We start from the raw sequence: 23,146 nt of genomic DNA, 5'->3' as shown, positions 1-23,146 counted from the left end.
CGTGCCTTATTACCCCACTTATCTGCCTGTCACCTTATTTACATGCCTTATTACCCCACTTATCTGACTGTTACCTTATTTACGTGCCTTATTACCCCACTTATCTGCCTGTCACCTTATTTACGTGCCTTATTACCCCACTTATCTGCCTGTCACCTTATTTACGTGCCTTATTACCCCACTTATCTGCCTGTCACCTTATTTACATGCCTTATTACCCCACTTATCTGCCTGTCACCTTATTTACGTGCCTTATTACCCCACTTATCTGCCTGTCACCTTATTTACATGCCTTATTACCCCACTTATCTGACTGTTACCTTATTTACGTGCCTTATTACCCCACTTATCTGCCTGTCACCTTATTTACGTGCCTTATTACCCCACTTATCTGCCTGTCACCTTATTTACGTGCCTTATTACCCCACTTATCTGCCTGTTACCTTATTTACATGCCTTATTACCCCACTTATCTGCCTGTTACCTTATTTACATGCCTTATTACCCCACTTATCTGCCTGTTACCTTATTTACATGCCTTATTACCCCACTTATCTGCCTGTTACCTTATTTACCCTCCTTATTACCCCACTTATCTGCCTGTTACCTTATTTACGTGCCTTATTACCCCACTTATCTGCCTGTTACCTTATTTACGTGCCTTATTACCCCACTTATCTGCCTGTTACCTTATTTACGTGCCTTATTACCCCACTTATCTGCCTGTTACCTTATTTACGTGCCTTATTACCCCACTTATCTGCCTGTCACCTTATTTACATGCCTTATTACCCCACTTATCTGCCTGTTACCTTATTTACGTGCCTTATTACCCCACTTATCTGCCTGTCACCTTATTTACATGCCTTATTACCCCACTTATCTGCCTGTCACCTTATTTACATGCCTTATTACCCCACTTATCTGCCTGTCACCTTATTTACATGCCTTATTACCCCACTTATCTGCCTGTTACCTTATTTACATGCCTTATTACCCCACTTATCTGACTGTTACCTTATTTACGTGCCTTATTACCCCACTTATCTGACTGTTACCTTATTTACGTGCCTTATTACCCCACTTATCTGCCTGTCACCTTATTTACATGCCTTATTACCCCACTTATCTGCCTGTTACCTTATTTACATGCCTTATTACCCCACTTATCTGACTGTTACCTTATTTACGTGCCTTATTACCCCACTTATCTGCCTGTCACCTTATTTACATGCCTTATTACCCCACTTATCTGACTGTTACCTTATTTACATGCCTTATTACCCCACTTATCTGCCTGTCACCTTATTTACATGCCTTATTACCCCACTTATCTGCCTGTCACCTTATTTACGTGCCTTATTACCCCACTTATCTGACTGTTACCTTATTTACGTGCCTTATTACCCCACTTATCTGCCTGTTACCTTATTTACATGCCTTATTACCCCACTTATCTGCCTGTTACCTTATTTACATGCCTTATTACCCCACTTATCTGCCTGTTACCTTATTTACGTGCCTTATTACCCCACTTATCTGCCTGTTACCTTATTTACATGCCTTATTACCCCACTTATCTGCCTGTTATCTCATTGATCCCTTTCTTTGCACAATGTCAAGGTGATGGTAGGAATGCATGTTTCATTTTATCTTTATTTTATTATTTTATTGTACTAGTGGAAGGAAAACAGGGACCTCTTCGATGCCGCCAGCTCAGGAGGTGCTGATGTGAGTCTAAACTATCGGAGATGAAGCTGCGTAATGCATTGCACCATCCTGTCCCACCATCCTGTGTGGATTAGTCATTTCATTAAGTAGCTTGACAAGCTGACTGAAGCTCTGGGAAAAGAAAGCTATGCCACCTCAGACGACTCCTATTGTTTGCAATAAGCCGGAGCGTGAAATCGCATTAAAAGTCACGGCCAAGGTTTCGCCACCTCTGTGTGCTGTGGCGCTGGGCGGCTGTAGCGTGCCTGTACAAGAAATACATGCACCTCTCGACACCAATCTAACAGACAGGGCCCGGTGTGACGCCAGGGGCAGCGAGGCAAGACAGCCCAAGCAGCAGAAGAAGAGAAGGACTAAGATGCATGGCGGCTGTGGGCTGCACTGGACTCTAAACAGAGGAACGCAGCTTTTAATTAAAGCTCACTCAGGGTAATAGATTACTCACAGCTGCTGAGGAGGCCCCTCACCTGGAAAAAGAGAAGGCAGGCCTGCTCTTGAATGTGAATGGGGAGGCTGAATGTCTGAAGGTAGCAGGAAGCAGCAGGGGCACCGTTTGTGGACCACTTCTATACTGGGTAATTCTAACCGTTGAGAAGTGCTGACGCTGAGCTCAGGCTGACGCCTTTATAGAAAACCAAAGCCTGTCACAGCACCAAGGCACTGAAATGGTTTCTCCTACACATTTAGCTTCTCAGACGTTCAGTAAAGGCCAGGGGAAATCTAGACTATGCTGAAGTCTACACTACACCCTCATAGCTTTGAGACTTTCAGCATGGCTGGCAGATCTTCCCACTAAAAAGAGCTTGTTACTCAAAAACTAAAACTAGAAAGACAAAGAACCTGAAGTCTATAACATCCACCTTGGAGATGTGGATAAAGACATCCACCTTGGAGATGTGGATATAAACACATCCACCTTGGAGATGTGGATATAAACATCCACCTTGGAGATGTGGATAAAGACATCCACCTTGGAGATGTGGTTATAAACATCCACCTTGGAGACGTGGATATAAACACACCACCTTGGAGATGTGGATATAAACATCCACCTTGGAGATGTGGATAAAGACATCCACCTTGGAGACGTGGATAAAGACATCCACCTTGGAGATGTGGTTATAAACATCCACCTTGGAGACGTGGATATAAACACACCACCTTGGAGATGTGGATATAAACATCCACCTTGGAGATGTGGATAAAGACATCCACCTTGGAGACGTGGATAAAGACATCCACCTTGGAGACGTGGATATAAACATCCACCTTGGAGACGTGGATATAAACACACCACCTTGGAGATGTGGATATAAACATCCACCTTGGAGATGTGGATAAAGACATCCACCTTGGAGATGTGGATATAAACACATCCACCTTGGAGATGTGGATATAAACATCCACCTTGGAGATGTGGATAAAGACATCCACCTTGGAGATGTGGTTATAAACATCCACCTTGGAGACGTGGATATAAACACACCACCTTGGAGATGTGGATATAAACATCCACCTTGGAGATGTGGATAAAGACATCCACCTTGGAGACGTGGATAAAGACATCCACCTTGGAGATGTGGTTATAAACATCCACCTTGGAGACGTGGATATAAACACACCACCTTGGAGATGTGGATATAAACATCCACCTTGGAGATGTGGATATAAACATCCACCTTGGAGATGTGGATAAAGACATTCACCTTGGAGACGTGGATAAAGACATCCACCTTGGAGACGTGGATAAAGACATCCACCTTGGAGATGTGGATAAAGACATCCACCTTGGAGATGTGGATAAAGACATCCACCTTGGAGACGTGGATAAAGACATCCACCTTGGAGACGTGGATATAAACATCCACCTTGGAGACGTGGATATAAACACACCACCTTGGAGATGTGGATATAAACATCCACCTTGGAGATGTGGATAAAGACATTCACCTTGGAGACGTGGATAAAGACATCTACCTTGGAGACGTGGATAAAGACATCCACCTTGGAGATGTGGATAAAGACATCCACCTTGGAGATGTGGATAAAGACATCCACCTTGGAGACGTGGATAAAGACATCCACCTTGGAGACGTGGATATAAACATCCACCTTGGAGACGTGGATATAAACACACCACCTTGGAGATGTGGATATAAACATCCACCTTGGAGACGTGGATATAAACACACCACCTTGGAGATGTGGATATAAACATCCACCTTGCAGACGTGGATATAAACATCCACCTTGGAGATGTGGTTATAAACATCCACCTTGGAGACGTGGATATAAACACATCCACCTTGGAGACGTGGATAAAGACACCCACCTTGGAGATGTGGATAAAGACATCCACCTTGGAGACGTGGATAAAGACATCCACCTTGGAGATGTGGATAAAGACATCCACCTTGGAGATGTAGATAAAGACATCCACCTTGGAGACATGCCATAAATATCAGGACCCCTCTGCGATAGTGTTGTGATGTATGTGATTAGTTACCGTGTTACAACACAGTTATTACACAGTAATTATGTAACCCAAATGTAAAACTTCTGATCTCGTGAATCAAAAAGATTTGCTTGTTTAATTTCAAGAGGCAAAATATACACGTGTAATTACACAGGCTGCACTGCTGTAATCCAGCTGTAGCACTGATTAAATCACCAGTAGTTACAGTGCTGTTAAATAGGCTATTGATGTGTAACTACACAGTTATTAGAGACACCTAATATAAAGTGGGGCCGCATGTTCAGCAGAGCGTCCTGCATAGAGCTGCTGCCGCTGTTTTACATTCCTAACAACTAACCAGAAGCTGCTTAGACTACAGCTTGTATTCCCACTCACTGATGTATCCAGAAATTCTGGAAGACCTGCTTCAGTAGCGCTCAGTCCTTTTCCCCCTCAAAGCTCACCTTCTTATCCCTAGAAAGACCCGGATAGATAGGATAACAGAACTCAGTGTCCTTTTTGGGTCCGTTTTCTTTGAGTGCCTCTGTGATCAATTGTGCCATTTAATATAAAACATCAACAGATTAGGATATTCAAGCTTCTGTACTCGAGACATCGGGAGGAATGGAGGGAAATTAAGCAGAATGTTTTTACACCTGTCTCTCCCGAGCAGCTGACAACTGAAGTGGATGATTGATTGTATTTTATTTCGAGAAGAACGGAGTGAAAATTAGTCTAAGCTGCTCTTTGTGCCACTGCATGGTTTGTATTAATGTTGTTTATCTCAGTAAAACATTTCATATTTTAGTCTTATTATTGAGTGAATTAGTTTTAAATGGATTTTATCCATGTGGCATCAACCACCCACAACAAACCACTCACTTTGCAGCCAATTTGTTGAAAAATTCTGATCTAAACGGCAGAAAAAAGTAGTATTTTATAAGTGAAGTTCAGGTGGAGGAGCGTGCCTGAAACCCCTCTTTCTTCCAATTTAACACCCTATAAATTCACATCCTCACCTTCTGGTCCCGTGACGAAGAGTTCGCAGTCCCCACTGCCTCCCCCATCTGTTCCCTGTTCCTCAGTCCTGCATCAGTCCTTCTACAACTACACTTTATTTCCAAAAGTTTTCACTCCCCCCTCCAGATCACTGAATTCAGGAGTTCCAGTCACTTCCATGGCCACAGGTGTATAAAGCCGAGCCCCTAGGCCTGCAGACTGCTTCTACAGACATTAGTGAAAGAATGGGACGCTCTCAGGAGCTCAGTGGATTCCAGCGTGGTGCCGTGATCGGACGCCACCTGTGCAGCAAGTCCAGTCGTGAAATTTCCTCACTACTAAATATTCCACAGTCAACTGTCAGTGGGATTATAACAAAGTGGAAGCGATTGGGAACGACAGCAGCTCAGCCACGAAGTGGTCGGCCACGTAAAATGACAGTTTGGGGAAGAACCTTTCCTGTTCCACCATGACTGAGCTCCAGTGCACAAAGCAGCTCCATAAAGGCCTGGATGAGTGAGTTTGGGGTGGAAGAATTTGACTGACCCTCACAGAGTCCTGACCTCAACCTGATAGAACACCTTTGGGATGAACTAGAACAGAGACTGTGAGCCAGGCCTTCATCGTCTTCTGGACTCTCACCAACATCTTGTAGGAAGCTTCCCAGAAGAGTGGAAGCTGTTAGAGCTGCAAAGGGGGTCCGTGTAGCGTTTGTTGGTAGTTTATCTAATGACTAAGGCCTTCTGTCCAGCTCCTGAAGTCCTAACAAATAGAAGAGCTCGATCAGTTGTAACTACCTAGATACCACAGAGAAACAGTCCTGACTGGACACTTTTCTTCATGATTTTACACTTTTTTTGCTTCTAATCAAAACTTGGACAGTTAAAAAACAACAATCAAGGTGACAGTATGGAACTAAAATAAACTACGATTGCTTTTTCATTGAACTTTCCAGCCTTCTCTGAACGCCTAGAAGGCCTGAAGACTCTCCTCCACTTTCTACGTAGGACGTGTCCAAACTATTGGACCGTAAACCAACCTGTGCTCTTCATTTCAATCAACCAATGCGCTCAGTAGCGGCAATTACATCCGTGTTGTTAAAACACTGGCTCTGCTGAGCCTCTGAGCCTTCGGCTGAAAGAAACCCCACCAAGCCGCGCTGAGTGCAGAGTGCTTTTATCTATGTGATGTGGAATCTGAGATGGTTTGCTCTTTTCTTGCATTCCCATCTTTCTTTTCCAATTAAACTGAAATGTAAGGCAGGAAAGGAAATGTGTTTGCATTAAACCACAGCATCCCTTCATCCCATTTGCCTTGGTGGAGTCTCCCAGGATCCGAAAATGCATTTTCACTTTACGAGCACTATTAATATCTCCCTTTGGATTCCTTCAAAAGCCTTCAGCTTCACTAACCCTGCCTCAGCGAAGAGTCGGCAAGGGGAGGGTCTCACATCTGAGCCGCTCTCTCAGATCACTGCATTTAAACATCTAATACAGCCTGAAGTTTTGGTCTTAAAAACTTTAATTTGTTTGAGGTTTAAAAGGAAAATCTCGATAAGAGATCCCAGGAGTGGCATTACGGTTGGCCCATGAACTGTGGAAGACTGACTAACCAGGGCGATTATTCAATTAAACCAGATTAAAAACATGCCGTGATTAGCTGGGCTTTTTTATGACGATAGCGCTTAATTTAATCCTTCTACTGATCTTTTACAGTTACAAACACATCGGACAGACTTTTACAGATCCACACACCCTGAAAAATGGGTTCTTTAGCCAGGACAGTGGTCTATATAGAACCATGAACACTCAAAGACCCATTCGCATGCATGAAGGGTTCTTTGCGTGGCGAGATCATTCCTCAGATTAATGTGGGGTCTGTTGTATATGGTTATCAGCGTGACACTGTGAGTGCTGTAAGTGTAGCAGAACCCGTTTTTTGTTGCTATGTAGAACCATTTTCAAAAAGGCTGTTTACAGAACCACATACAGAACCTTCTTCATCAACCTGAAGAACCGTTTAACCATGCGAAGAAGCCTTAAGAGGCCAGGGCCCATTGGCAGGCCCAAAGCTTTACTGCACACCTCTATAACATGCACACTTAAAAAGATGGTTCTTCAAGGGTTCTTTATTAAAGAAAATGCCTCTATATGGAGCCCTGAAAACTTAAAGAACCCTTAGCATGATTAAAGCGTTCTTTGAATTATGAAAGGGTTCTTCAGACTGATGGAGATTGTGCTGTAGATACAGCAGCTCTATCTAGAATCTTTTTGAAAAGGGTTCTATAAAGCACCAAAAAGGGTTATTCTATGGTTATGAGCTCATATTTTAAGAATAGCACATGCTTAAAATGAAGGCTCCTCAGGGGTTCTTTAGTAAATACAATGGTTCTGTATAGAACCATGAAAACTCTTTGCATGTTTAAATGGTTCTTTGCATTGTGAAAGGTTCTTCAGCTTAACGGAGAATGTGTTTTGTACAGTTCCATATAGCACCTGTTTGAAAAGGGTTCTAAAAAGCATCTATAAAGGGTCACTGTACTGTTACGATGCCAATCTTGTTACAAAAGAAGAACCCTTTTTGGTGCTACATAGAACCCTTTTCAAGAATGGGTCATGTAGAACCATCTACAGCACACTCTCCATCAATCTGAAGAACCCATCAGTCATGCAGAGTGTTTTGAGTTTTCATGGTTCTATATAGAACCTTTTTCTTTATTAAAGGTGCCTTAAAGAACCATATTTTTAAGTGTGTAGAACCACATACAGCACATTTTCCATCAACTTGAAGAACCATTTGAACATGCAAAGAACCCATTAACCCCTTAAACGGCCAGAGTCATTTAAGGCCCAAAGTTATGTTACACACTTCTATTAGCAAAGAACAGCTCAGCCAGTTTGCACTGAAATTCTTTGAGTGTTTATGGTTCTAAATAGAACCTTTTTCTTTACTAAACAACCCTTGAAGAACCATCTTTTTCAGAGTGCATGAACAGCTCAGCCAGTTTGCATTAAAGTCCATGTAATTACTGAATATGAACATGCAAGTGCTCCTTGGAATGTTCATGGTTCTACATAGAACCTTTGCCTTTATCAAAGAACCCTAGAAGAACCATCTTTTTCAGAGTGTATGAACAGCTCAGCAAGTTTACATTAAAGTCCATGTAATTACTTAATATGAACACACCAGTGGCTCTTGGAGTGTTCAGGGTTCTACATAGAACCTTTGAACCCTGGAAGAACCATCTTTTTAAGCGTGTAGGTTACATTTTATCCAATAAAGCGTTTCTGAATCTTTAAGATCCTCTTCATGGTCTGTTTTCCCAGTTTGGCCTATTTTCTAACGTTGATTACTTGATTAATTACTGAAATAACCTGTGAATTACGGCTGTAATCGATACTGACAGCTCTACGGTCGGCAGGCGTCGGGGTCCGCCTCGGTCCGCAGGGCCCAGGACGCGGCACGAGGAAATCCCTCCGAGCCAAGAACAGGGTGCTGATAAATTGAGGGATCAGGCAGGTTTAGTGCTCAGCTAGTCTGATGGCCACAGTCTTCCTCTTCCTCCGCCTCCGTCCCTCCCGACAGCAGCAGAGGAGGAGCGAGAGAGATAGGAGGCCTGAGCGGGAGCGAGCTGCATGAGCGGTCTGCGATACGGCCGTGGCGGGAAGGTCTCTCACGCTGTGTGAGGGTCTCCGCCGTGTGAAGACCTCCTGATGGCCCTTCAGCCTGATTTATCAGCTGCGGCAAGTGGACGAGATTCTCGTTACGTGTTAATCAATCAGAACAGGGACAGAGAGAGAGAGAAAGCATGAGACGCCTAACTAAGTCCATCACACAACTCAAGGCCACGGGACACACCCGCGTCCCAAATACACGGACCGCTCTACTGAACCGAACTACTGGACCCAGTGCATCGCTCTGCCCCGAGGGTCCTCACTGGAGATCCGTACAGAACTCACCACTGTGAGCTGTGTGCCAAAGTTGGGTGGCCCTCTTTAACGGGACGAGGGGAAACACACCGGTTGATTTTTATTTATAAGACACTAATTGATGGATACAAATAACAGTAATTATCAGACTCGCTCTAGTAACTGGATCAGCTGCCAGGTACCAAGAGTGTTTACTGAACTGGGAGAATCCGCTTTTAGTCACAGCACCAGCTGGAATTCACTACAGGACCCACTAAAACTCGGCTCACTGGCGTCACTCAGTCATTTTAAACTTTTAATATCGACCCACCTTCAGATGGCCTGCACCTGTTTTACTTCATCTTATTTATTCTTAACTTTTATTTCTTGTTTTAGTTCTTCTTTTAATTCTTTATTACTTTTTAACTTATTTTAATTAGTTTATTATTATTATTATTATTATTATTATTATTATTATTATATTCCTTTATTTTATTAATCTCTTATCTTCTTTCGATCTTATTCTCTTATCAATTAAACCTCAAGTTTTATTTTTAATATTATTTTTATCTATTTTTATCTTTTTTCACTGTTTATTTTTTCTTTTAATTTAAAATGATTGAATATAGATATTATTTTCTTTGTCATGTCAATCCCTTTTTTTGTAAACGCTCAACAACATTGAAAATGAGGGTTGCCGTCAATTTATTTCCGAGTCAAAATAAAGGTTAATTGATTGATTGATTGATTGAACTGCGGCCCCATGGTATTTTAAAAAATGATGAACTTGGACATTAAAAGCGTTCAGTTCTGATCTATTTAAAGCATTAATAGTGATGCTAATAACCTGAATAATTAAATTAAGTTTAAATGCATTTGTTTCTAGATATTTTGGAGTTAAATTGAACTTGACAATTTTTGCTTTATTATGAGTTTTATTTTTAAATAATAAAATGCCATCCAATATTTTCATGCCACTATCGAACCACACAGTTTTAGTTTGTGGGCGGAGCCTGATTTTACGGTAGTTTCTATTGGGAGGCGTCTGCCCCAAACCCTAACCCATAAAATTTACACTTCTGAAAATCTATTTTTAAGATCTTTTTGATTTCTTTTAAAGTGAAGTTGAAAGATTTTCAATAAAAAAAAATCATTTTCCCCACTCCTGATGAGTTTCGGTATGTGGGCGGGGCCTTATTTTGCCTAATTTTAACCTAAATTTTAATTTAAGCCTTATTTAACCCTGTATTTCAGAGCAGGCAGTGGGGCTGCATCCCTGCCCCTCATGGCCACATGGTGAACAGTTAGATCCCAGTGTTCTGAAGTAAATGTGTCCCAAAGTCTGAAAGTCAGTGAGGAACATTAAGAATCTCCATATTTTCTGCAGTTCAGCTCTTTTTAGTGTTTTAGTGTAAAATATGGTGATTTTCTGAGTGAACTGCTGCTCAAAGCTGAGTTTGCTGGTCATGATGTGCAGTTTTTGTCACTGAAACAGTCACGACGGACACATTTGGTACAGTTATTTACATTTATGGCATTTGGCTGACGCTCTTATCCAGAGTGACTTACAATTTGATCATTTTACACAGGCATGTGAAGGCGGTGTTAGGAGTCTTGCCCAAGGACTCTTTTAGTGTATAGGTATAGTACAGGGTGCTCACCCAAGCAGGCATTGAACCCCAGTCTACTGCGTGGAAGGCAGAGGTGTTATCCACTAGACTATCCCAACCAATACCATTTATACCAATCATTAGCTTTAATAAAATAAACTAAGGTGTAGAGTCACGCAGAGCAGGGGGAGTTTATTGTGAAGTCCGAGATCAGTTCAGAGTTGGACTGTGGTTGTGATGCCCTGCAGGGACGGTTAAGTTTCTTGCAGTTTCACAGTGAAGCTCTCAGCCTCTGTCAAACGCAATGAGGCCATAAATATTTTACAGGACAAGTCTGCATGGCTGAGCCTCACACCGAGTCCACGGAACACATTTTTAACGTCTATTTTCTGCAAGGCTACAGAAAAAGAGGAAGCATTTTGTGCAAATGCTCCTAAATGTGCTGGATGCAAATTAAACCTGACATTTGTTTCATGTAGAGTAGAAGCTTGTTTTTTTCCTCCTGGAGAAGCTCGGCTTTGCCTCGGAGTGCTTGATTGCAGACACATCAGCCTGTTCACTGTGTGTTGCTGTGTAAGAAAGTCCTGACTTTGCATGAAAATCAGAGAAAAGCAACCCCAACCCACAATGCCACGCCAACAGAATCAACCTGGCGCTGAATTATTGTTTAAAAAAGCTTCATATTTCATTTCCTAAAGTGAAATAAACAGCACGAAGTCATAAAGACGCCGTATCTGAGAAAACTGCACGGCTAACATGTAAACACAGAACATGAGCTGAAAAACTGATGAGAACCATCACGTTTACATATTACCACCCACTCAGCCTACAGCAGTCTAGCCCCGCCCACTCAGCCTACAGCAGTCTAGCCCCGCCCATTCAGCCTACAGCAGTCTAGCCCCGCCCACTCAGCCTACAGCAGTCTAGCCCCGCCCACTCAGCATACAGCAGTCTAGCCCCGCCCATTCAGCCTACAGCAGTCTAGCCCCGCCCACTCAGCCTACAGCAGTCTAGCCCCGCCCACTCAGCCTACAGCAGTCTAGCCCCACCCATTCGCCTACAGCAGTTTATCCCCGCCCATTCAGCCTACAGTAGTTTAGCCCCGCCCATTCATCCTACAGCAGTTAAGCCCAACCCATTCAGCCTACAGCAGTTGAGCCCCGCCCACTCAGCCTACAACAGTTTAGCCCCGCCCATTCAGCCTACAACATTTTAGCCCCACCTATTCAGTCTACAGCAGTTTAGCTCCACCCATTCAGCCCACAACAGTTTAGCTCCACCCATTCAGCCCACAACAGTTTAGCTCCACCCGTTCAGTCTACAGCAGTTTAGCTACAACCATTCACACTGATGTTATGAGAACTGTTATAGCCTGGACAATACAGGGAAGCCAATCAGAACAGATCTGATTTGCATATTTCAGCCTTAAGACACAGTCACAGAAACAGCTTGTTTAATTGTAAAGGATAATGACAGGCTGGAAACCGGACATGAAAATATCAATTACAGCTGAGTTTTTAAAGCATAAATGACACAAATGTTAAAATAATTATTCAACCAATCAATTAACCTTCATTTGAACTCAGAGAGCACAGAGCGGGACCTTCATCTAGCAAGCAGCCGAGCCAACACAGAGATCAGGGAAAAAACTGGATTATTAAAACTCATAAATGCTAAGAACAGTAGCAATAATAATTATGATAATCGAAGATATGGGCCAGTTAACGAAACCAAAAAACAGTGAGGTGGCGTGACAGCTTCCCAGAATGCATCAGTTTTGATTTGATGCAAATGCAGGGGCGTGGCCAAGGTACAGCTCCACCCACAGTCTAAAACTGTATTTTGATAATGATTTAAAAACAGGGGATTTTTCTTTTCTATTTAAAAATTAAACTCATGATAAAAAATAGACCTAAAAGCCAAAAATCTATTTTAAAAGTTGTATTAAATTTAAAAACTACAAAATTGTAAGTGTTATGATGATGTGGTTAAAGTGATACTTTTTTTTTTTTTTTTAAATCCCAAAAATGGGGAAATTCCACCTCCACATTTAACCCATCCGTGAAGTGAAGCACCACATACACACTAGTGAACACACACACACTAGGGGGCAGTGAGCACACTTGCCCGGAGCGGTGGGCAGTCCTATCCACAGCGCCCGGGGAGCAGTTGGGGGTTAGGTGTCTTGCTCAAGGACACCTCAGTCATGAATTGTCGCGCTGGGGATCGAACCGGCGACCTTCCGGTCACAGGGCCAGTTCCCTGACCTCCAGCCCATGACTGCCCCCAAATTGCCCCCAGCTTATATTTAGCTGTTTTCTATGATTATTAACGCAGTGGGTTTAAATAAATCAGAACACAATGCTTGTAAGTATCTCAGCTGTGAATACTTCATTATTTGATGATGATTATTTGATGTTTGTACCCACAGCCTGTCCGGCTTCTGAACCAGCTGGGAAGATGTGGGTCCTTCACCAACGGCCACTTCACTCAGTCACTCTGTCAGTGTTATCATATCATATCATCTCCGCTGTGGACAATAACAGCTTAACACTGAGCCACTTTAAAGAACAACAGCGCTGAGTCACTCGAGTCACTTTAAAATGTGTACTGTCTCTAGATTTTGTGTACATTTAATATATTTAATTTTTTTATTTTACTTTTACTTATCTACTGTCTGTAGAGTGACCAGCTCACCTTCACCACAAGTATCGATGCCTAAATGTCCTGACATGTTGTGTAAATGCCAAGTAAACTTGAAACCTTGATTTTTAAAGTAGTTTTTAGCAGTTTGGACTACTGGAAATGTTTTCTGCTCATATCTCAGTTTTGGAATTTATCTACCGATTGATTACGGTATTGATTCGTAAAGCAATGAGAACCAACGTCCGTGAACTGAAGCCATTAAACTCTGAGCCTCTCCTGGATCTCTGATTCATAAACAAAGGCGTTTGAGGATCCAGACCACTCTCTGTATTCGTGACCATATCTTTCACCCTCTCAGAAGCACAAACACGGACACGCAAATACCCACTCGTGTCGAGAGCGTCGCAGCACGGCAGCCTCGTCTGACTCCATTAAGGCGGAGTGGGCGGGATCGTGACCCACGCATCATCAACGCGGTAAACAATCCGCCGGGGCGGCACAGATGGAGGACCCTGGTGTCGCTGCGATGGCAGAGTGTAGCCCAGCTGTAATTAAACTGATGTGATTGCATGTAAAGATGTCCTGCTCCTCAGGAAAGGGAGGCAGAGAAGAGGACGCTGAATACATGCAGAGACACTGGGGGACGGGGAGTGGGGTGGGGGGAGTAATAACAAATGCTTCTCATGTGCTCACGACAAATGTCTCTCTTTCCACTGCGAATACATTTGTGCTCACAATCAACCTTCATTTGTTTCACACGGCTGCCTCCCACAAAAGACCCAAGAAAGACAGCAGCAGGAAAAGATTCATATTCACAGAAATTTCCTCGCCTCGGTATGAGTTCTGCCTCCGTCTAGGAGAGGCAGAGACAGTTAAATTTAAGATCACCTCTTTATTGGCCACCGTATCAGCTCCACTGACCATATAGCTGCACTCTGTAGTTCTACAGTTACAGACTGGAGTCCATCTGTTTCTCTGATACTCTGTTACTCTGTTCTTCAGTGGTCAGGACCCCCATGGACCCTCACAGAGCAGGTACTGTTTGGGTGGGGGGGTCATTCTCAGGACTGCAGTAACACTGACTGACAGTGGTGTGTTAGTGTGTGTTGTGCTGGTCTGAGTGGATCAGACACAGCAGTGCTGCTGGAGTTTTTAAACACCTCAGTGTCGCTGCTGGACTGAGAACCAAATCAAATTCAAATCAAATTTATTTATATAGCGCTTTTTACAACTGATGTTGTCACAAAGCAGCTTTACAAAAATGGGAATCACAGCACAGAGAATCAGACAAAACACTGAACATAATATACAGAATATACAGAATATACAGAACCCCCGTGAGCGCTGAGGCAAGGAAAAACTCCCTCAGAGCTGGAGGAGGAAGAAACCTCGGGAGGACCAAGACTCACATCTAAAGGGGGGACCATCCTACCACTGGTCAGACAACTTATAAGTTAAACATTGAAAAGTCAATTTTACATCCACGCAGTTCTAATATATTCAGGTGTGTATAATCAACAGTGGAAACAATTAGAGTTCATATAGATTTGGATGTGATCTGTAGTGGAGAAGCTGCGTTCCAGAAACTTCCATCAGTCCAGAAATATCCAGCCAACAGCGTCCTGTGGGCAGCGTCCTGTGGGCAGCGTCCTGTGGGCAGCGTCCTGTGGGCAGCGTGCTCTGACCCACTGATAAAGGACTAGAGCAGAGGTCACTAAAAGGAAGACCGTGGTCCCACCCAGGACCTGGACCTATAACCAATAAACTATAGAGAATTTCGACGGGGTGGTCCTATTTAAATCGGCATAACTTTTCTAGCCTTTACAGATCAATCATATGCGTTATCAATACCCCACATGATGCTACTGAGCCAATCAGATCTGTGCATTACGATGAGCACCAAGACTCGAATGAGTGACCTCCTAGGCTACTTCAGTAAACAGTAAATGGCACTGAACCATAATGCAAGTTAGACGTTATGACGTTCCAGACCTTTCCTTGAGGAATTGTTCTCTAACCGGACCTTATTAAATGTCAAAGATCTCTGGACGAGAGGATGACCAACACAAGCTGTGCAGCAGCAGATGAGCTGTCGTCTCTCATTCTACATCTACAAGGTGGACCGACAAGGAAGGAGTGTCTAATAGAGTGGACAGTAAGTGGACACGGTGTTTCAAAACTCTAGCAACCACCAGAGTTACCATAGCAACCGCTTAGCAGCACCCTAAAGACATAATGTCACAATCTGGTCGTTAGGATGGTCCTAGAACAATACCCTAGTAACCATTTGGAACACAACAGCAAGATCTTAGCAACACCCAAATGGTTGCTAAGGCATTGCTAGGCGGTTGCTATGGTATTCCAGCGCTAGTGCTAGGCACTTGCTTTGGTGTGGCTGGTGTTTCACGTGGTTGCTAGAATGCTGACAGCTGGTTTCTACGCTATTTCTGGTGGTTGTTAGAGTTTTAGCAACTTCCTGGAATAAAATAGCAATCCACCAGAAAAACCTCATCAACCTTCAGAGATACCATAGCAACCACCTGGCAACACCCAAAAGATTTCATGTGACAAGTTGTTTGATAGGGTGGTAACGGAGCAATACCTTAGCAACCATCTGTAAGACCATAGCAAACTCTTAGCAACCACCTGGGAAGAATGTTGCTAGGGTGTTGCTCAGTTATGGCTATGGCCTTTTAAGTGGTTGCTAGGTGGTTACAGTGGTATCCCAGCTGGTCACTGTGCTGCTGATAGGTGGCTGCTGTGGTATCCCTGGTAGTTGACATGGTGGTCCAGCAAGTCGTTAGAAGGTTGGTAGGTGGTTTCCAGGGTATCTCTGGTGGTTGCTAGTGTGTTGCTAGACAGTTGCTATGGTACTCCATGTAGTTGCCATGGTGATATTAAGTGATGCAGCACACAATCTCTAGTAAATGTTTGAGCAAGGCAGAGTGGCCACAGCCTATCGTGCTTATTCTTGCCATGTGTGGCAGGATGTCATTCCCGTGAGGAGAACCGCTTCGCTCCGTAACTGCCGGCTGATTTCTGGTTGAGCTGCTAAAATGCAAACGAGCTGAGCTGTCCTGAGTGAAGCATATGCAATGAGTTATATTTCCAATTAACAGTGTAAGTGGTTTGACCATTTACCATCATAATTACCTGAATGCATTATTTTCAGCCGCTGTAATTATCTCCCACAAAACGTGCTGCTCGGCTACAGGTGTGAACATAATGAAACGCCTGCCGCACCACATTTCAACGATCTGATCGTCCACTGCACAGTGAAATGTGCTTCTAATTTGCATAAAGTTTGCCCAGAATGACAGTCTGGCTACTGTGCAAAAGTCAGAGACCACACTGTTATTGATCTTCTCGGTTCTCACGCTTCCCTCCAGAGCTGAGAATTTGGACTCCACTTTCCAGAACCCTCTTGGAGATCACATGATGGTCACACCACAGTCCACAGTACACCTGCCTTGTTTGTCATGTGACTTATGGTAGATAGAATTTAAAGCCTGGGTTTAGTGTAGTTATTTGTGAGGCATTGCTTCTTACTATTGAGCTACCGGGTGTTATTTCTTGTTATCATCAGTGGTGGAGAGTAACTGAGTAACTGAGTAAATGTAATTAGTTTCTGTACTTTAGTATTTTTGGTGTATCTGTACTGAAGTTTCTCCGTTCTGGACTTTTTCCTTTCACTCCACTACATTTCAGAGTCTAATATCCGACTTTTTCCTCCTACATTTTGAGAAATCTGTCGTTCCTTTTGGTTTCTGTGTGTATAAAAACGTAACATGTCAAAACGAAAGAAGCGCAAAGCCAGAGCACCAATCAGGGCCCAGCGGTCACTTTGTTTAGAGCTGGTTTTGACCTGTTGGTCATACCGACCCAGTGCAGCACGCGGTTCAACGTCAGCGCAGCAGCGTAAAACTTTGGGAGAGTCTGTTCAACATAAATGATGAACTAACCTAACTTTGTGTAAATAGAGCTCAATATAGAAATATGTCCACATATGCAGTCGAGACTGACGCGGCTTTTTTCTGAATTTCTACAAACACCATTTCATTTTATAGTAAATGAGTTTGGGCTGGTTTATGTTTATGAACAGACGCCTACAGATCAACATAGTAAAGGAGCTCATCTGTGATCCTGAGTTTAAAGCCAGTTTTTATTCAACTTAAACTTGGAACTAAGTTGTAAATAAATCTGAAACTGAAACTTTGCTTGTGTGTAAAAAGTGATTTCAGAGCCACTCGGTTCTCCCTGATGGAAACTGTTTACCTTCAGTGTTTTGTGCTTCTGATCATTTTAATAGACGTCAGCGTCACTAATTAATGACGTTCTATTAAAAGACTGGTTTACCAAGAGAGACGCTGGAGGACTTTCACCTGAAATGAGTTCATGAAGGTGGTCAGGATGTTACACCTGATTGGTGTAAATGCTGTAAGATTTATGATGAATGTTCTGAAGCACCTCTTCAGGAACAAAGGAAGAAACCTGGTAGATGTTTATCTTTGGTAAAACTCAAACACTGAGCTCAGTTTTCAAACACACTGCAAGAAGTTCTCCTCTAATTCCTCTGTCCTACGGTGTCCAGAGTCGGCGCTGACTCAGCCGTTTGTCACGCTTCCCCGTCACCGCACAGCTGTCAGCAGGTGCATATAAAAACGCTCGTGCCTCCTCTTGTTGTGCCACTAAAGAGCTCCATCACGGCTCGGTTTTCCAAATCGATTCCGACTGCCACGTCGCTTCGGCTCCTCCACCCGAAATAATGCGCTGCAAAACACCCAGGTGAGATATCGACGAGAAAAAATAACACTTTCAGCGGCGCCTCGCAGCCGACAAATTAGAGCCGCCTAATTCAGGACCTGCCGTCTCTCTGTAGCACTGAGATCGTTTTCCAGAGGGACTCAATAGATCTAAAACCCCTCAAACTCCTGCACTCTCAGGTCCCGGTGACATTTCCTCAGACGAGCTGAAAGAGAAGCTTTTCTCACACCATCAGAAGCTTTAGTCTCCGATACCAGGAGGACGCTGGAGCTGCACAATGCAGACACTGAGCAACGGCGAACTGACTGGCTCAACCTGCTGGAGATGTTTGGGCAGAGTGGGTAATGAATATAGGATAAAAAAGGGAAAAAGGAGAGGATGGGAGAAGAAGGAGGGAAGGGAGAAGGACGAAAGGAGAAGGAGGAGGAAAGAAAAGAGAGAGAGAAAGGAGATGAGGGAGGAGAGGACAAGGCAGGAAAGAAGAAAAGGAGAGGAAGGGAGAAGGAGGATTCCAGAAAGGACAAAATAGGAAGAAGAAAGAAAGGAGAAGGGTAGAAAAGAAGGAGAATGGAAGAGCAAAAAGGAAAGACGTGAGAGAGCAACGGAGAAGAAGGAGGAAAGAAAACAGAAAAGAAGAGGAAGGAAGAGAAGATCTCTCACACACACACACACACACACACACACACACACAGAGTCCTGACCTCAACCCCATAGAACACCTTTGGGATGAATTAGAGTGGAGACTGTGAGCCAGGCCTTCTCGTCCAACATCAGTGTCTGACCTCACAAATGTGCTTCTGGAAGAACGGTCAGAAATTCCCATAAACACTCCTAACCCTTGTGGAAAGCCTTCCCAGAAGAGCTGAAGCTGTTATAGCTGCAAAGGGTGGGCCGACATCATATTAAACCCTATAGATTAAGAACGGGATGTCACTCAAGTTCATATGCGAGTGAAGCCAGGCGACCGAATACTTTTGGGAATACAGTGTGTCCTCACAACGGTCTCATAATGAGAAATATTAGACGAATTATCCACATTAAAGACATTTTCCCTCATTACGCTTCATTTTTAGCAGTGAAACGGTTCAGTTCAGCGCCTGGAAGACGCTTTTTAGAGGCAAATGAAAAATATTCATGATCACGATAAAAAGAAGAACAGCACTAATAATAATCGTGCACGTGTGAATCATGTGATTCCCTGCCCAGGCTTGGTGAACGGGGGCCGGCGAGCTGAGAGCAGCTCTGTATGTAATTCATTCTCCTTTCTTACATCACAGTGAGGCTTCGCTGATAAAGGTCCTGCCTCTGGGTTTGTGAGTGTAATCTGAGCGCCTTCGGGTGAAGCCGGGAATGTGAGGTGTGCAGGCCTGTGGCATCTCCCAACACAGACAACCGTCATGGAAATGCCTCTATAAAAACTACCGTGGGGTGAAATGTAAGGCGGATATTTGGGGAGCAGGGCACGGATCACGTTTTCTCCTGGGTTTACTGCAGGGATCTGTTCGTTTCTAGTGATCATTAGTGGTTTGCTTGTCATTTCGCCAGACGCTCATCCCCGAAACCGTCACCCTCATTCAGTTTAGCCTCTGGCAAACTTGCATGCTTTAACGAAAGTTGAACTAAAACTTCAGTTTCTGATTTAAATTGGTGTCCAGCATTTGGTCAGGTGGCTGGTCAGGTGGAGAAAGCCCACTCCCATTTTCTGTTACGGCCTGACCCCACACCAAAAAAACACACAGCGAAAATATCATCTTGTCAAATAAAACGATCTTAAACAGTCGATATATCCAGCATCTCTCCTGTTGAGATTGCTGTAAGCTTAATTTCAGATTATTTAACTTATTTCCAAACATTTTTTTACGTGTTTTACTTAATTTTATTAGTAAACTTCTCACTATATTGGCAGATATAAGAAAGAAATGACCAGCAGAATCATCTGCCAGTCCATCCATCCATCCATTTTCCAAGCCGCTTCTCCGTCAGGGTCGCGGGGGGGTGCTGGAGCCTATCCTAGTTAGAAAATTGTACTTAATAAAATTACGTAAAACAGATAAACATGTCTAGAAACGACGTAAATAATCTTATAATAATTCGTTTACAATGATGTCGTAAAACAAGCAGAATTATCTGCCAATACGCCAATTCTAATGAATAAATTCCTAAAAACAAGCACAAAAAAGTCAAAGTTAAATAAACTTATAATAAGTGTCTCAACATGAGAAATATTACCAATATTGACCAGATTCAGGGTCATTTCACTTCACAAGGCACCATTTTTTGCAGTGCATCCCCTCATATAAGTTTACAGCAGGAGCTCTTTATGCACAGATTCATCAAAGTGAATGGATTCCAGTTCTGCTGTGCTGATATGATATTTATTTATTTACATTAATATGCTTTTTTTTATCCGTACACATTTAGAATCTTAAAAAAATGGGCTTTAAAAGTTCTTTGGTAAAAACAGTGGTGCTATTTCGAAAGATGAGCACTCAAAGGACCCTCACCGTGCTTAAAGGGGTCTCTGCGGGGTGAGATGGATTTCCACATTAATATTCTAAGGACATGCGTGTCTGTGTTGACGGAAGCCTGCACACCTCATTCTCCCGGCTTCAGGCTCTCAGATTAAACAGAATCCTTTATGGCTGAAGCTTTATTGTGACATAAAAAGGAGAACACGTTACATACAGACCTGCTCTCGGCTCACTGACCCTCATTCATCAGCGCTGGGCAGGAAACTGACTCACACAATTCACACACGCACGGTTATTATTAGCGCTGCTCGCCTGTTATTATTATTATTATTATTATTACTGATATTTTTCATTTGCCTCTATAAAGCATTTTTCAGCTTGTTAAATGAACCATTCACTGCAAAAAATGACATCTTAGTGCGTAAAAACATAAATGCAGTTAATACGTCTAATATTTAATATTAAATTAAGTGACTCTTATTAGTCCCACAACGAGGAAATTTCCCCTCCTCATTTAACCCATCTGGGCAGTGAAACCCCACATACACACTAGTGAACACACACACACTAGGGGGCAGTGAGCACACTTGCCTGGAGCGGTGAGCAGCCCTATCCACAGCACCCGGGGAGCAGTTGGGGGTTAGGCGTCCTGCTCAAGGACACCTCAGTCATGGACTGTCGGCTCAGGGGATCAAACCCTAACCTCCAGACCGCGACTGCCCCATCGCAGTCCCCCACTACCAGAAAATGATGCAGTCGCAATTCCCACATTTGGGAAATTCCCAAGGGTCAGCACCACCGAAGCGCAATGGCAGAGCCTCGCCTTGAGTGAACCACGGCATCACGGCATCACCCCTGCCGGGTAAGTATGAGACTGTTGTAAGAACATTATAAGATTATTTCACTCATTTCTTTCCTTCTATTAAGGTAGTTTATCTACTCGAAGTGTCTTATTCTATTGGCAGATAATCTCACTTGTTTTAAATATTATTTCTGGAGGAAACCAGTTGCTTCCTTATTATTTCTCAATACAAGAAATGATCTGCCACTTTCCCTGCATACGATTCCTGAAAGCAAGTGAAAACAGGTCATGTAGGTCATACGTCTCATATTTCTCATTATGAGACTGTCGTAAGAACATTATATGATTATTCCGCCTGTTTCTATAAATTTGTACTTGTTTTAAGTGTGATTTCTTGAAATACTTCAATATATCTAAAAAAATTCACTACATACAATTACACAAAACTAGTACGACTGTATAGAAACAGGTGGAATAATCTTGTAATATTCCTACAACCTTGCTTATATATATATATCATTTATTGCTGTAAATTATATTGATTATTTTACAAAAGCTATGAACGCATCTCAGCCAGACATACACACTGCAAATCGTTTCCTAGCAAGTGAAAACATTTTAAATGTGGTTAATATTTCCACAATATCTAATATCACTCGTTACGAGGTTGTTATGATCTGATAATATTCTGACAACAGTCTCATAATGAGAAATATTAGATAAATTAACTACAATTAAGATGATTTCACTTATTAAGGCATCTTTTTTAATGTATAACAGAGTCTAACCCGGTGACCCCACGCTGCTTTTTGTTTGTTTGTTTGTTTGTTTTTCACTTTAAGGCTCTTTGATGTTTGCTAAACCCTTTCATGGCTGCATTGTTCCGCGTTTGTCTGATTCCGTATCTCGCGGCTCGTTTTTGTTCGAATATGCGCAGCAGTTTTTGCCTCTGTCTCGCAGGACTGGGGGTCCGGCAGCGCGGAAGCTGGCTCAGGTAGATAAAATCCCCCTCCCTGCCCTCGCTGAGTGTCACAGTCAATGCTGCGAGCACTTCGCTCTCAAATTAGCTCGGTGACTCATGACGGATGCACTCGTTCACTCTGTATGTGCGGCGCAGCCCCCGTTGGCCTGTTGACTCTGCTGCTTTTACTGATTGCCCTCAGGCCCCCTGTTCCACAGCACTGAACATCGGCGAGCAGTGCAGGACGGAGAGATACTTCAGCTTTACAGCTCCCTTTACTGCTACGAGCCCACGGCTGCTGGAGTCAGCTGTAACCCTATGGAACCGAGCATCTCGCAGGTGATCCGTTCTGAAAATGTAGTGTTCTAGCTTTCAACTCAGAGGAGTTACGGCACGTGTCACATTGTGTGGAATCCAGGGATGTTCACACTTAATTTGAGGTTCTCTAGTAAAGAAAATTGTTCTATATATAACCATGAACATCCAAAGAACCCTGTGGTGAAATGGTTCTTCAGATTGGAGTAGAATGTGCTGTAGATGTTCCATACATCACCAAAATGCATCCTTCTATTGCTACCAGCTTGACATCATTGCAATAGCAGAATCCTTTTGGGTGCTAAATAGAACCCTTTATAGCACAGTATATATAGAACCATCTATGGCACATTCTTCGATCTGCAAAGCCGTTTTGGGGCACCATCCGGTGCATCATAATGTGGCGAGAGACGACAATATAGACACATAAGTGACCATTAAAAGGCTGATACACAGAGATTTCTCTGCAATCTTTATGCAAATG

The 23,146-nt window shown here is 43.1% G+C and overlaps 1 protein-coding gene and 1 non-coding gene across 5 annotated transcripts in view; both read right to left on the bottom strand.

The window, feature by feature from the left end:
- grm8a (glutamate receptor, metabotropic 8a) overlaps window positions 1–23,146 on the bottom strand; it is a 400,562-nt gene that overhangs the window by 119,600 nt on the left and 257,816 nt on the right. The window lies entirely within an intron of this gene.
- Window positions 21,294–21,454, bottom strand: LOC119264431. The gene has a single exon (XR_005131019.1). It is a non-coding gene; the product is annotated as a U1 spliceosomal RNA (small nuclear RNA).

Source organism: Pygocentrus nattereri, chromosome 1 (genome assembly GCF_015220715.1).
Source record: "Pygocentrus nattereri isolate fPygNat1 chromosome 1, fPygNat1.pri, whole genome shotgun sequence".
NCBI classification, from domain to species: domain Eukaryota; kingdom Metazoa; phylum Chordata; class Actinopteri; order Characiformes; family Serrasalmidae; genus Pygocentrus; species Pygocentrus nattereri.
The sequence above is the reverse complement of the archived record's forward strand: the minus strand, read 5'-3'. Positions and strand labels throughout refer to the sequence as shown.